This window comes from Symsagittifera roscoffensis, chromosome 9 (genome assembly GCF_963678635.1).
Source record: "Symsagittifera roscoffensis chromosome 9, txSymRosc1.1, whole genome shotgun sequence".
NCBI classification, from domain to species: Eukaryota; Metazoa; Xenacoelomorpha; order Acoela; family Convolutidae; genus Symsagittifera; species Symsagittifera roscoffensis.
This window is the reverse complement of record NC_087070.1, coordinates 41,590,054-41,604,371: the sequence shown is the minus strand read 5'-3', so window position 1 is coordinate 41,604,371 and position 14,318 is coordinate 41,590,054. Positions and strand designations below refer to the sequence as shown.

General features: G+C 32.8%; 1 protein-coding gene across 2 annotated transcripts in view; it reads right to left on the bottom strand.

The window, feature by feature from the left end:
* Positions 1 to 13,525, bottom strand: part of LOC134853988 (glycine receptor subunit alphaZ1-like) — a 40,377-nt gene extending 26,852 nt beyond the window's left edge. Inside the window, exons 1-3 of one of the 2 annotated variants that reach the window (XM_063870037.1) lie at positions 13,232 to 13,525; positions 7,832 to 7,916; positions 7,512 to 7,631 (exon numbers count right to left, since the gene is read on the bottom strand). The gene's annotated coding sequence lies outside the window, so the exon portion shown is untranslated. The remainder of the gene's footprint in view (positions 1 to 7,511; positions 7,632 to 7,831; positions 7,917 to 13,231) is intronic. The other variant, XM_063870038.1, reaches the window with a different exon arrangement.
* Between the last annotated feature and the right edge of the window lie 793 nt (positions 13,526 to 14,318).

The window sequence follows — 14,318 nt, the reverse complement described above, 5'->3', positions numbered from 1 at the left end:
CTTTTGTCGTGAAAAATGATCAAAACAAAATGCTATTCATTTTATAAGCTTTTCATGCTATTTATTTTATGCTATTCGTTTTATTCGTTTTACAACCCCATGTTTTGCAGTCAAATCAAATGGTTAAACCACCGTCAGTTCACACACGGTTTGGGCGAGGAACCGAAAAAATTTTGTGAGTACAGAAATGATTTTAAATTTTTAGTAAAGTCGGTTGAGATAATTTTAGTTTACTTTGATGAAAGTTTTGGCTCAATCGTTTTGGATCGTAAAGATGTAATTATTAAATTTTCAAGTATTTAAACCTTCCCCCTTCACCGAAATGATTGTTTTTAACCACAAATATGAGGGGTGAATTTGAGTTTTTAGTAAAGCTGAATTTTTTAAGTGAATTTATGCTCTTTCAATGAGATAGGTGAAAAATTTTTGCAGTGCTGATTAATTTTTTCTCATAAAACGTTTTTGATAATGTTCCGACTGTCAAAAAAATTCGAAAAGTTTTTGCTTTTTGTAGTTTTTTATGAAGCCAATTTTTGGCAATAGAAAAAAGTAACCCAAAAGTTTTTTATTTCTTTGAAAATAACGACTCCTTGATTTTAATTGTAAAAAAATATCTGACTTTCATTGTTCTAAGGGTTTGAAAATTGCCAACTTGGCCGTGCTCTTGACTAATTTAAGCGTGTTGTGAAAAATTCATTTTATGATTATGACAGCGTACCATAATTTATTCATGCATGGCATTTTATCCCGTACTACAAAATTTTCCCAAAACTTACTGGTCTATCGATTTCGTTGTTCTCAAAGTTTTACTCTGGATGTTTCATTTTGTTCAAAATTTATCGGTTTTAAAACTTTTTCTACTTTTTATCCAACTATTCGATACCAATCAAGGTGCAGCCAGAACGTTCGAGGCTTTAACCTGTTAGGCGAGCAGTCTTGTTTCAAACAGCTTAACAACCTTAACAACACAGAAACTTTTATCACTGATGACATTAATTGTGAAGTGTGATTGAAAAAAAGTGTGAAAAAATTTTCAATTTTGATTTTTCAATATGATTTTTTTTCTTTTAAAAGGCTTTCAAAGGAAAAAAGAACGGGCTTTTAAAACACTTTTTTTTTATAATTCAGTTTGTTGACAAAAAAAGAATGCTTGTGAACAAATTTACGATTGGGGGTCTCCAAAAGTTTGTAAGCTTTTTGAATTCTGAATATTTTTGCGGAGATCTATGAGGTAGCAATGCGAGTAATTTTGATACAGCAACCGATGATTCATACTTGCCCTGGGCACACTATTTTGGATACTGTTTGTTTGAATTGACATTATAAATTTAAATTTTAAAAAATAATCATTGTTCAACATTTTTGCCAAAATATAAAAATTTGATAATTTCGTTATAAAATTTCTCATTTGTGAAAAACAGATTTGAGACATTTCGGCCGTTTCCAATACATTCTTAAAGTGAGTCAGTTCAGATTTTGATTATTCTGCGTTTGAGTAACCAAAGTTTTTGTCACTAGCGTTTGGTTACGAATACAACCCTTAATTTTGCAGAAATTAATTTTAGAAAAAAAAACAACTTTTTCGTTTTTGGAAAAATGTTTATCATATAATTTTCATATATGGAAAAATGCTTATCATAGAGGTTTCATACAATTTTATGTACGTATGGAATTGTATGAATTCGTATGGTAAAAATTTTTTCATAAATGGAAATTATAGGATAAGATTTTTTGGTCAACCCGGGTTGACCAAAAATGCGAATCATACAATTTTTGTAAATGGAAAATGCAAACCGTAACTTTTTCATGTAATTCCATAATTACAGAAAATAGCATGAAACGTCTATGATTAATGATTTTTTATATTTGGAAATTGTCCGACTAGCATTTTCCATAAACCAAAAATTGATAATTTTTTACATTCAAGTTTCTCAAAATTTTTTGGTTGTGTTCGTAACCGAATACAACCAAAAAATTTTGAGAAACTTGAATGTAAAAAGTTATTATTTTTTGGTTTATGGAAAATGCTAGTCGTACAATTTCCATATATGAAAAATCACTGATCATAGACGTTTCATGCTATTTTCTGTAATAATGGAATTGCATGAAAAAGTTATGATTTGCATTTTCCATTTACGAAAATTGTATGATTCGCATATTTGGTCAACCCGGGTTGACCAAAACTTCTTATCCTATAATTTCCATTTATGAAAAAATTTTTACCATACGAATTCATACAATTCCATACGTACAGAAATATGTATGAAACCTCTATGATAAGCATTTTACCATATATGAAATTTATATGATAAATATTTTTCTGAAAACGAAAAAGTTGATTTTTTTTTTCTAAAATTAACTTCTGCAAAATTTTGGGTTGTATTCGTAACCAAACGCTAGTGACAAACACCTTGATTTACTCAAAGCACCAAAAGTTGAACTAGTCTATCGTTTCAAATACATAGAAAACGACTTCGATTGTCTTGGAGCTGTTTTTCAAAAATGATACAACGAAAGTTACAAAACTTTGAATTTTGACAAAGATTGTTAACGACGATTATTTTGAAAAACAAAAATATTGATCAAGGCATACATAAAAATGCCATGTAAAAAGGAGCTTTCAGCGTTATTGAAAAATAATTATTTTAAAAAAAATTCCAACATTAGTGTATCCAGAACTACGTTATGCTCACAAAAAAAAAATTTCGCATGAAAAAAAATTTGTGCTTGAAATTTTTTTTTGAAAATTATGAAAATTTGAAAATTTTGGGGCAACTTGAAAATTATTTTAATTTTTTTTTGCGTCATAAATGGGAATTGTATGATGAGTATTTTTTTTCAAAAAAAAACAATAACCTCAATTTTTTTATCACTAGACTGTTTTATTAGAACCAAAGAGCCGTAGAATTCAGTTTATATCTTTTTTCAACCATTTTTCAAGCATTTTTCCATACACTTGATGTATGGAATTGTATGATAATCATTTTCGGTGTATCGAGGTCAACCCGGGTATCTAGTTAGTAAATCTTGCTTCATGTATTTTGGCTTTCGTACTATTTATTTGCCTTTTTTTCTCAAAAAAAATTTATTGACAATTTTTTTAAAATGCTGTGAAGCTTTGAGGAACAATTGATTTTAATTATTTAAAAGATTTGCTAATAAAAGTGAAAACTGTATGGGGTCTGTACACTAACCTCAAAATCAACTTGGATGAAACCTTTTTCAGAAAGGTCGTAAAATTGTATGTTTACTTAACTGAAAATTTAAGACTGTTTTGAAAAGTTGAAATATCTCTGTTCGAGTCCTGTAAATTAACAGGCCTCAAAACATGAGACTGAATTTTATTGTGACTTTGCGGGCCTAAAAAAGTTTACTTGGAAAAGGGTAGGGGTAGTGTCAATTAACCGCAGGCCAACTTGGTCTGGAAAATAAGCGCGCGTTAAGGCGATCCGGCTCTTTTTTATTACGAGCTCAAGATTACGTAATCTTTATAGACAAAACCAGATAATCAAAATTTTGAGCGCTTATTATGAAATTGAAGCGAAATAAGATTGAATGAACTTTGGCTTGGAATGCCGAAATTACCATGTTCGTCCAAATTGCGAGTATGCTTTTCAGCAAAGGTCGGAGTTTTTGGCAATTTTATTACTTTGGGACACTAAAAATGGGACAAAATCCGTAACTTAAAGAAAGAGGTTGGCCTGAGTTCATTATATTTAACTACTTTAGTCTAGTTAGGGTTGTAAAAAGCTATGACTGTTGTTAGAAACAAGATAAAACCTTCAAAAGGCAAATTGAGCTAATAAAAGGGTCTGTTTTCTCACACTCGCTCCCAGGGGCAAAATTAGGGTAGGAGCAGGCACCTACTTTTGGACCACCCAATTCAGGGGTCTCATTTCGGACCTCCGTTTCTTCTTAGCCATAGAATGAGAACAAGAGAAAAACTGAGAATAAGTATCAAAAAGAAGCCCGATTTTTTAAGGTGAGCTAATAAAAGGGTCTGCTTTCTCACACTCGCTCCCAGGGGCAAAATTAGGGTAGGAGCAAGCACCTACTTTTGGACCACCCAATTTAGGGGTCCCATTTCGGACCTCCGTTTCTTCTTAGCCATAGAATGAGAACAAGAGAAAAACTGAGAATAAGTATCAAAAAGAAGCCCGATTTTTCAAGGTGAGCAAGTTGCCTAGCAACCACCTTAAGATTCCGAGCTTTTTCAAATCATTGGGCTTAGCCCTTCCAAAATTATCATAAGACCACCACGAAGCTATAGAGCAATGCGGCGGTTGCCATGCCAGGCAACTTCAGGAAAGCCCATTTCCACAAACAGCATTTAACAATCATCGGGGAGCTTGTAGAACACAAGTTGTCCAGGACTGCTCCCACTAACACTTATTGTTTGTGAACAAAAGAAGTCTATAACTAAAGACCTATGGGGCAACTGAAAAACGCGTTTGTCCAGTGGCTTCAAACAGCAACCTGAATAAAACTAGCTAGCGCAACACCAGAAAATCGAGTGACCAAGGTTTGCAGTTGCGTGCTATCGAAAGTTTGCAGTTGCGTGCTATCGAAAGTTGAAGCATTGGGAAATGCAGTATTGGCATCGGCAGACTACGCCTCGTTTGATAAGCTGCAGTTGACATATTGGAAACTTGAGATTCGATAAATCGCGCTGGCAATAGGAGTTCCAAATACCAGCCCATCTCTCCGAAAGAGCATACCAAATCTCCAGGACATATCGGGGTAGATCCGATGATAAGTTCCACAATGATAAAAAAAATTACATTGCTGAGTCCACCTTTGGCAGTTTTTGGACACCCATTCAAACCAAACAATGCTAAAGTTTTGCAAATTTTATATTTGTTTCAATTGAGAGTCATAAGCAGGATGCTGATAGAAGATAACAAAATAAAACGAAACTAAAAGCTTTGACGCAGTGGAAACTTGATAACAAGAGTTGAATAAAATATTGACATTCTGGATCAGACAAAAGAGATATTGCAACAAGAGTGGTGGTAAGGCGTAATTTACCTGATTTTAGAAAAAAAATTATAGGTGCTCTTAAAGTTTTAAACTCCAGGTTATCTTCTAGTTTTCTTCAAGGTAAGCAGTTGCCTTTTGTGTGAAATAAATAATTTTTTGTTGTTCCGTCTTATAAAATATTGTAGCAGAGTTGCGAGAATTTGTTTAAATTTTCCCATAAGATTATTTGCTACTACTTAAATCATCGGAAAAAATAGATGCCTTGAATTTGAAGTTTGATTTTGTTTGAGGTTCTGCACTGTTATTTGACCTGAGAATCAATAAAACGCATTGACTTTCTCTGGAAAAAAAAGTTAATTAAAATAAAGTTTTTTTGGTCCAAGCAACTGAATCCTTGATAACAACAAAAATTAAACGCAAACTCATGAATCTGCTTGACTCAACAATGTATCCAAAATCAAAAAAGTCTGTAAAATTTTTTGTAATCATTTGTAACCCGAATTTTTTTTATTTTTTGCCCAAAAACGTCAATACATTATTTTCAGCAATTTTTTGAAAAATTGTTATCAATTCTTCAAGCAAAAAATCATTCAACTCAGTTAGGTTTAGATTTGTACAGATCTGAATCAAATATTTCGAAAACATTGAGTCCATATCTTTTAAGAACAGTGCGATACAAGGCTGTTCACAATCAATTATATCTTGCTGGTGTTGCTCTGTTCAAAAACCCAGTAAACTAATAGCTACCCGTGTTTTCCAAAAAATGTAATTTAACAACTTCTATCAAATACCAAAAACTTATAATTATGCATTTCCCTAAATTTCAATAAGTACCAACAAATGCGTGAAATCTCCATGAAGGCTTCTTGTTTCATGCATTAAAGTTGAATGTCAAGGTACTTTCCACAGACAAAAACCTTATTTTTACTTTGATGACAATTAATAACTTTTTGAGTTTTGCATGGCATTTTTGAGTTCATTGCTAAGCACAATAGCCAATTATTGTCTCAAATAAAAAACCCCACAGGTTAAGTAGCAATGGTCTCACGAATTGACAGCATTTTAAGTTTTGCTTTCCAAGTAGTGATGGGATTTTGCAGAGAAGTGAATTATATTTCATAAAGTTTTACTTGGACAATTCAGCGTTTGAAATACGGGGTCTGTTGTTTGACAGTTTTTTTTACCATATAATCAAAAACCAAATTAAAAACCAAAAAAGAAAACAAAAAATTTTTTTGGCCTTATAAAACCTTAAAAGAATTTTAAGAAAATTTTTATTCTGTTCTAAGTTATTTGCAAAAAATTCCTAAGAAACATGCTCTAACAGCTGCTAATTCTACTCAACTACGCCGGTCGTCTCGATCTGCTCAGAAATTTTGATCGTCTTTTCCAAATGGTGAAAAAATGCCCACAAACTTTTGTTAGAGGAATGTAACTACAAACTGATTGTTGAATTCCCGGAAATTATTGTTTGAGCATTGGAAAGAATCAATGAATAGAAATTATATACATAAATTTCTTTCCTTAATTTTTTCCTACGGAAAACTGCGTATAAACTACTTTCATTTATGGAAACTGTGTTATAAACACTTTTTTGACAAAAATCAATAAAAAAACCACGTTACATTAACTTGAAGTTACCCAAAAAAAGTTAAAATGACTTCTTAAATTTTTTCCTGAATGAAAAAATGCTTGCCAATAATTTTCAAAGTTAGAAATTTTTAAAATTAAATTCAGAAAACTTTGATGTTTTCTTAAAAAGAGCAAAAAACCTTCAAGAGATGGCAACAATACTTTACGAAAATTTTTCTGCTTGTTCGTGTTGATCTGTTTTTTACTACTTCATGCAAGTTTTTTTAAAATTCAATTAATTTAAAGCGACAGTGTTGAAACTTATTTTATATATAACTGAAATTTAAGTAAAATGTTTCACTAATTTTTTTTTAGCTAAACTTTGTCCAATTTCAAAATTTCCCCATTGCTTATCAATTTTGTCTAATTTTGACTTGGTTTGATTTTAAACTTTTTGCCTTTTCTCGACTGAGTGTGATCTTCAGAACATAATTTGACTTATCAATATTACAGCACAGGACTGCAATACTGCTTCCCTAGATAGTTTGATGAATATAGATTGTTGTGATTTGTGTATCTAATTTTCGAAACATAGAGACTATAAAATTATACCTCACAACAAATTTCTTTTAATAAATATATCTGATATATCTGGTAGTTTTTAGTGAACATTTATTTTTATGACAATTCTTTGACTTGAAGTTGGAACCCATAATTTCTTAACAAGTTTTTACGGTACTTATGTTTTTTTTGTACAAATTAGTCATTTTAATTGAGTTGAATAAATAGTTTAACGTGTGATAGATTAAAGGTCAGTTTTGATGTTCCATCCATTAATTGTGATTGTTCTATTTGTTCGAAAATTAAAAAAAAAACTTAACCTAACAAAAACTGACAAAAAATGACAAGTTTCGAACTTGTTTGATACAAAATTTTAAAAAAAGCAAATGAAAACATACCGTTTCAGTGTAGATCAAAACCGGTAATTATTCCTCCAATTTGGTCGAACCATCAGCCCAGTGGAACCAGTTAATACTTTGATATTTCTCACTTCAAAACTAACCAATCATGACCCATGACTGAAACACACAATAAATTTTCAAGCTGAAAGTAATCATAGTTTTATTCAGAGAATTAGTAATAAAGGTTGAAATCAATTACTTTCTTCTCCCTTCTAACTTTGCTATAAACCATTATATCTCTAGATCTATTGAGACTAGGAAACGTAAGATATAAGAGTAAGAATAGGATTGTTATTAGACTAAGAAATTGTACGAACCTATCCGGACGAAAATAGATAGCGTAACGAACAGACGGTGCACCCTTATCCGGTATTACTGTATGAGAAGACCATCATCCCGAACCTAAACTCACGAGGATGTTTAAGAGAGAGAAATTGTAGAAGGTTACTCTAGCGGACGTGAAATTGTATAGTTCAATCGGTTTCTCAATTTGGTCACAAGGTCATCACTTAAAAGAATCTAATGAAAAAGTTCAAAAGTATTTTTGACAAATTTTATTTGAAATTTAGGCATGCAAACAGATGCAATCCACTCAATTCAATTTACAGATCTTAGTATTATTTCAATAATTAATTATCTAGCAAAATTCCTAGATTCACAGCTTATATCAATTGGCTGTGAATACAACAGGATATTAATGAAAAGAAGACTGCTGGTATCAGGGTGAAGCCCTGAACTTTCCGACTGCCTTTTAAGATCTAAGGAGCAGTAACAACGTGAAAAAATTAAATGCGATAAAACAATATGATTTTTTTAAATTTGAGAATTTTTGTAAAAATTATCCCCCCACGCGCCATATTAAATACAAAGTGATAGATTTTGCTACTACTAACAAATCAATTATGGCAATTAAACTTTCTTCAACCAACTTGGAGTGATTTCTAAGACGGATTAAATCTCGGCTTACGGGAAAAAAACCACCCGAGCACAAATATTTCGTCGTTTTCTTGGAAAATAGGAACAAAAAGCTGCTGATATCAAAGCTGAGTCTTGAATGGTTTTGAAAACAACTCCCATAAAACATCTGTAAGTTCAGTAAAAATTTGAAACTTTTTCTTTTCATGGACGTCTTCCTACAAATTATTGGAAAAAAGCAGTATAGACTGCGTATAGTATCACTTATTTCCGACCAAACACTCTGCCTCACAAATGAATTAATAGGCATAAAAAATTAACTAATTCCTAAAGCATTTTAGGATTTTTTTTCGAAAATAAAAAAAAAAACACGGGCTATAAATGTTTCTTCGCTAAGTCCAAGGACACCTAAAAAGAGAGAGGCAGAAATGCTTGGATTAGCAATCCAAGATTTGTTAAAATAGCATAGTTTAAACCCTCACAGCCCATCAATCACAAAACCATATATTTTTTTTAATAATTGAGCTTTTTTTGTGATAATTTTCGCATAACAAAACTTGGCATATTTTGTTGAAAAGAAGACAAAACTTGAGCCTCTATCTTCGTAAGTCAGAACAACAACTTATGAGAAGGAGTAGAAGCTTGCGTCAAGTCAATTTTGAATAATTTCTGAGTTGGATTAAACCTTTGCTCACGAATTAATAGCACAAAACATATCGCGCGTTTTTATCCCAAACAGGACAAACGGGCAATTTTCAAACCCTCGTCACTTTTCAAAAAAAGACCAAAGTGAAATATCTATTTAAATATGGGCTCTGGACATTTCTGGCTGTCAGATAGTGTAGAAAAATTAATTCAAAATTCGAGGAGTTGCACGATTGAGCAAGGGGAGGTCCCAGGGCTTCGCGGATTCCGTAGCGTAGCGTGGAACCCATTACAGCAGTACCTATACACCTGTCATAACACATTATCTCAAAATATCGATGGCTTCACTTGCTGCTAAACGTGCATGAAAACCATTGTTCGGTCCAAGTTAACATCCTTTCCCCCCAAATCCGTTAGGGGGAAGGATGTTAACTTGGGTCTGAGTTCAAATTTTCAGCCAATCAGAATAGAGCATTTTACATGCAGCGCTAAGTAGATTTAAATTAAAATAAACAATGGGGTGGAGGATCTTAACTTGGTCTATTTGGGGGGGGGGGGGGGGGAGGGGGGATGTTAACTTGATCCCAACTTGATCCCATTGTTCTCCTGTGGAATCTGCTTCTACTCTTTATTAGAATACTTTCAATTTAGCTCCAGTTACAATCTCATTATTACTGTGGTAAAAACATCAGAGCTTTCATCAATTTTTTTCAACGCATGTTGTGATTGACTGGAGATTGGCAGAAACATTTTTACACAATTGCAGGCTGATTGCGATGGAACACTAAATAGACTTCCGCTGGTCTGCAGGGGCGGATTTAGAAGGTGGCGGGGGATGCCCCCCCCCTCAGCAATTCGACCCCCTGCCGACCCAAAAGGTCCTTCTTTGTACTAATTTCAGATATCCATTTTTGGCTGACTGATCCTTAAATTTTGTTAAAGGCGCTTTTGGCGCCAAAATGACTAAAATTGAGGGGGGGGGGGGGGCGAGCCGAAAAAAACTCAATTTTTTGGTTAAAATTTTCCAAAAACGTGCCTCAAAACGCGTTTTTCGGCATGTTTTTTCTAAATTTTGCCTGCGGTGCAGTAAACTTGGCCAAAAAAGGGTCTTTTTAGTGCTTTGGCAGAGCTCGGAAAATCAATTTAGTCGACCTAAAAAAAGGTAGACTAAAAAAGGTTGAACTCCGTATTGTGCTTTTCAAGATTTGAAGAGACAAGTTGGTACGTACTAGTTGATGGCAACATAGTTCAAATCATTGGAAGATATTATTCACAAGAGATTAAAAACTGCGAATGTGTTCAAAAAGGCTATAAGAAAGAAACCAACAAAAAAATTAATAACAGTAAAAAAACAAGAAAAACGTCTTGCGATCAGTGTGACTATTTCGTAGACTATTTTGTAGGCATACGACATTTTAGAGCAATTGGTTGATTGTTATTTAACAAATACTCTATAACGGATAGAGGAGCGCTGCCAAGAGCACAACGCGTCTAAGAGAAGAACCTTCAAACAATAATAACAGAATGTGAATAACAGAAACTGAACTTTCTACAGGTTCTCAGTGCCAATAACCACCAGTCCCTCTGATAAGTACAGTTTACCTCTGATTGGTCGAGATCGTAACCTATGAGCCAGATTGCAATAATGGCTTTCGATCCGATCTCACACTCATTCTACTATCGGATATTGTTCCGACTTTCGATACGAAAGTAACGGAATATTTGTGCTCGGGTGGGTTTTTTTTCTTCAGACAAATTTCGACTTTTTAACTAGCCTTTTTTGACGGAATTTTTAAATATCATTCGAAAGGTATTGTTGTCTTGAGCTCAAATTTGAAAAGATATTTTACCTTTGATCATTTTTCGTAAAGTTATGGGGGTTTAAAGATGGCCATTTTGGCCAATTTGGGACAATTAATGCGCGATATATTTCGCGCTATTAACGCGTAAGCGAGATTTAATCCGTCTTAGAAATCGTTCCAAATTGGTTTAACGAAGCTTGTTTGCCATAATTGATTTGTTGCAAGCAGCGAAATCTATCCTTTTGTACTTTATATGGCGTGTGGGGGGATGATTTTCATAAAATATTTCAAATTTTAGAAAAAAAACTTTCATTTTGTTTTATTTTTAAAATTTTTTAAATGTTATTACTGCTCCATAAACCTTAATAGCCAGTCGGAACATTCAGGGCTTTGCCTTGATACGAGCAGTCTTGTTCTTCTTTAAGACGGAAATCCGTGTTTTTGCGGAAGTCGGTCGGAAGTGGATCAGGATCTTTTCGGTTATACCCCCCCTAAATGGATAAATTTAGCAATTCAATTTCGAGTTGAAATTGAAAGCGCGAAAGCGAGTGAAACAAACAATTAAATACCATTCGTGTGCGATTAGCAGCTGCTCGATTAGGAAACAAAAGTTTATGGCAAATTTTGTTTCCTAATCACTAGGTTTCCTAATCGAGCAGCTGCTAATCGCACACGAGTTGTATTTAATTGTTTGTTTCACTCGCTTTCGAGCTTTCAATTTCAACTCGAAAATTGGATTGCCAAATTTATTTATTTAGGAGGGGGGTATAACCGAAAAGACCCGTGGATCAAGGGGAATGATGATTCTTTGAACCAGCATTTTGAGTGAAGTTAGGCGGAAATTGATTCAAACTAGAGAATGATAACAAGATGTTCACGATCTGAAAGTTTTTTTTCTTAAGCTTTTAGTTCATTTTTCTAGAGAGGTCATTTTATTTTTTGAACTTCATGGTGGAGATGTTAATTCTTGAAAACCATTTTAATAATTCCAAATTAAATTGGAGAGTTTTTTTTTCAACTTAATACACGACATCACAAATTATTCACTTAAGTTTCAGAACCTAAGACTTGATTCACACCACAAACTATCCAAAAAAAATTTCAAAACTTGATGTTTGGCACTACAAAGGTTTTTTAAATCAACAAAAATATCAAAATAGTCAAAATGTTACAAACCGAGACCAGTTTATGTGTATTTAATTGCGAGGCAATCATTTATTGCAAGTAAGAATTGGTCGCGCGCGACAATTTGTAGCATTTCAAAAAGCGATGATTCGCTGCAGAGCAGTTAAGAATAACAAATAAAAATTTTATTTGAAAAATTTAGGTATGCACAGCAACCAAATGGCATGCCATTGAGGATGCGGGATCTGATATGGCATGTTTCGCAAAACTGCTAAGTGATGGATGCTGAAAAATTTGGTTTGCGACGAGTTGGTGCTTTTTGTGTTGCATATTATTTGTACATTAACCGTTTTTGGACCGACTTTTGAAGAGAGTGAAGGTATATTTGTGCTCGAGCGGTTTTAGAAAATTAAAATTAGAAATTTTTAAAAATATTTTTGTGTGAACTATTTTCGAAAAGTTACGAGGATTCAAAAATTAAGAATTTGGTTGAATTGGGATTATTAATGCGCGATATATTTTGTGCTATTAACACGCAAGCGGAATTTTAATCCGTCTTAAAAAAATGTTTAATATTAAATAGAGGCAAGCTATTTGCTTTAATTTAATTTTTTTTACGTTATGCAACTATACCACTTTGTACATAACGTGTGGTGGATAAATTTCCTAATCATAAATCCAAAATCATAAATCATAACCTTACAAGGTAGTCGGAACATTCAGCGTTTCGTCCTGATGATAGCAGTCTCGTGTAAGTATAGAATTGAGTTTTGGAGAAAGCGCAAAAGCGCGTTCTTGTTTATGAATTTACTTTTATTTATTTGCTTTTTCATCTCGGAGTTCTTGTAGCGCCTTGAAAAACCGTTTTCGCTCAATTTTGTAATTTTGAGCAAAACTTTGTTTCACAATAACATATTTGCTTTTTTTTTTCCAAAATGAAGATGCCAATTTTTGCGTAAACATTTTTGCGTAAATATTCAGCCGAGCTTTGTTGTTCATCGCATCATAAAAACCCGATTTTGTTATTTTTCACCACATCCGAACGAACTTTTAGGCTTCAATAAAAGCGAGACTATTTACAAGATAACATTAATTTAAGAGCTTCAAATTGCCACATTTTTATAGTTGGACAAATTAAAATGACAGATTTTCACAGCTACATCATATGAATTCGGATTTTAAATCAAAGAAGACTGACACAATTTTAGTCAAAAAAAAATTCCAACCTACCGGGTGTAAAATTGTAGTATCGATCCCTTTAACTAAATAACAATCAAGTAACGAATCCTTAAGATTAGCTTGGAACTGGTAATAGCTTTGCTAAAAAAGCAGACGAAGCTGTCTCATGAAAATTGATGGTGCTTCATAACTTTGTCTTGAGTAATAAAGCTGAATTGCTGAGGTGAAAATACTGTTTATTTTCAAAGCTCAGATGCCGCTCAAACACTTTGAAGTTTATGAAAAAATTGGTGCCGCATTGCAATAAAAGTAGTTTGCAGACATAAAATAGATTTGTGCTTGTGAATTTTTTTTAGAAGAATGAGTATGTGAAGTACCAATAAGTTCCAAAAACAATATTATTGTTACCACTCGAAAAAAATTTGAATATTTACCATTGGAGTGTTTTTTTGTCAATTTTTTTTATTTAAACAAATGATTTTGTTGAAATTTTAGATCATACTGTCCTAAAAAAGACTTTTTTTAGTGCAGCTTGTCTGAAATATTCTCCAAATGCACTTGTGATCTTTTTTTGTAAAGTTATGGGGATTTAAATATCACCTCTTTTGCTAATTTATTTTGATTTCAACTTTATTGGTTTGTGGGGGAACTTGTTTTTTTATTTTTTTCCGAAAATTTTATTAATTTTGCAAAGCAAAGCGAAGGCTTTTTTGTAGAGGTGGAAAAGTCCATTGGAAAATAATCAGGCCTGATAGTTTCGCCCTGATACAAAAATTTTTGTTCTGGCCAAATTGCATTGAGGCTTGCTTTTTAATCTGGTTAAAACATCCCGCACCGAAGTTTCATGGGTAATAATCGATTATAATGGATTTTCGTTGACTAAAATGTTGTCAATATAATCGATTATCATGTCAAATTTAGACCACGTAATCGATTTTTAATCAATTAAAATCGATTATTTCGGAAAAATTTAAATCCATTGTAATTCATTATAATCGATTATAATCCATTTTTGTTTTCAATATAATGGATTAATTTTTTGTACATAAAATCCATGAAAATGGATTAAATTTTGTAAATAATCACTCTAATTTCTGCAACTTTCTGCAAAACTCGAACGAACACGTTCATCCAGGGG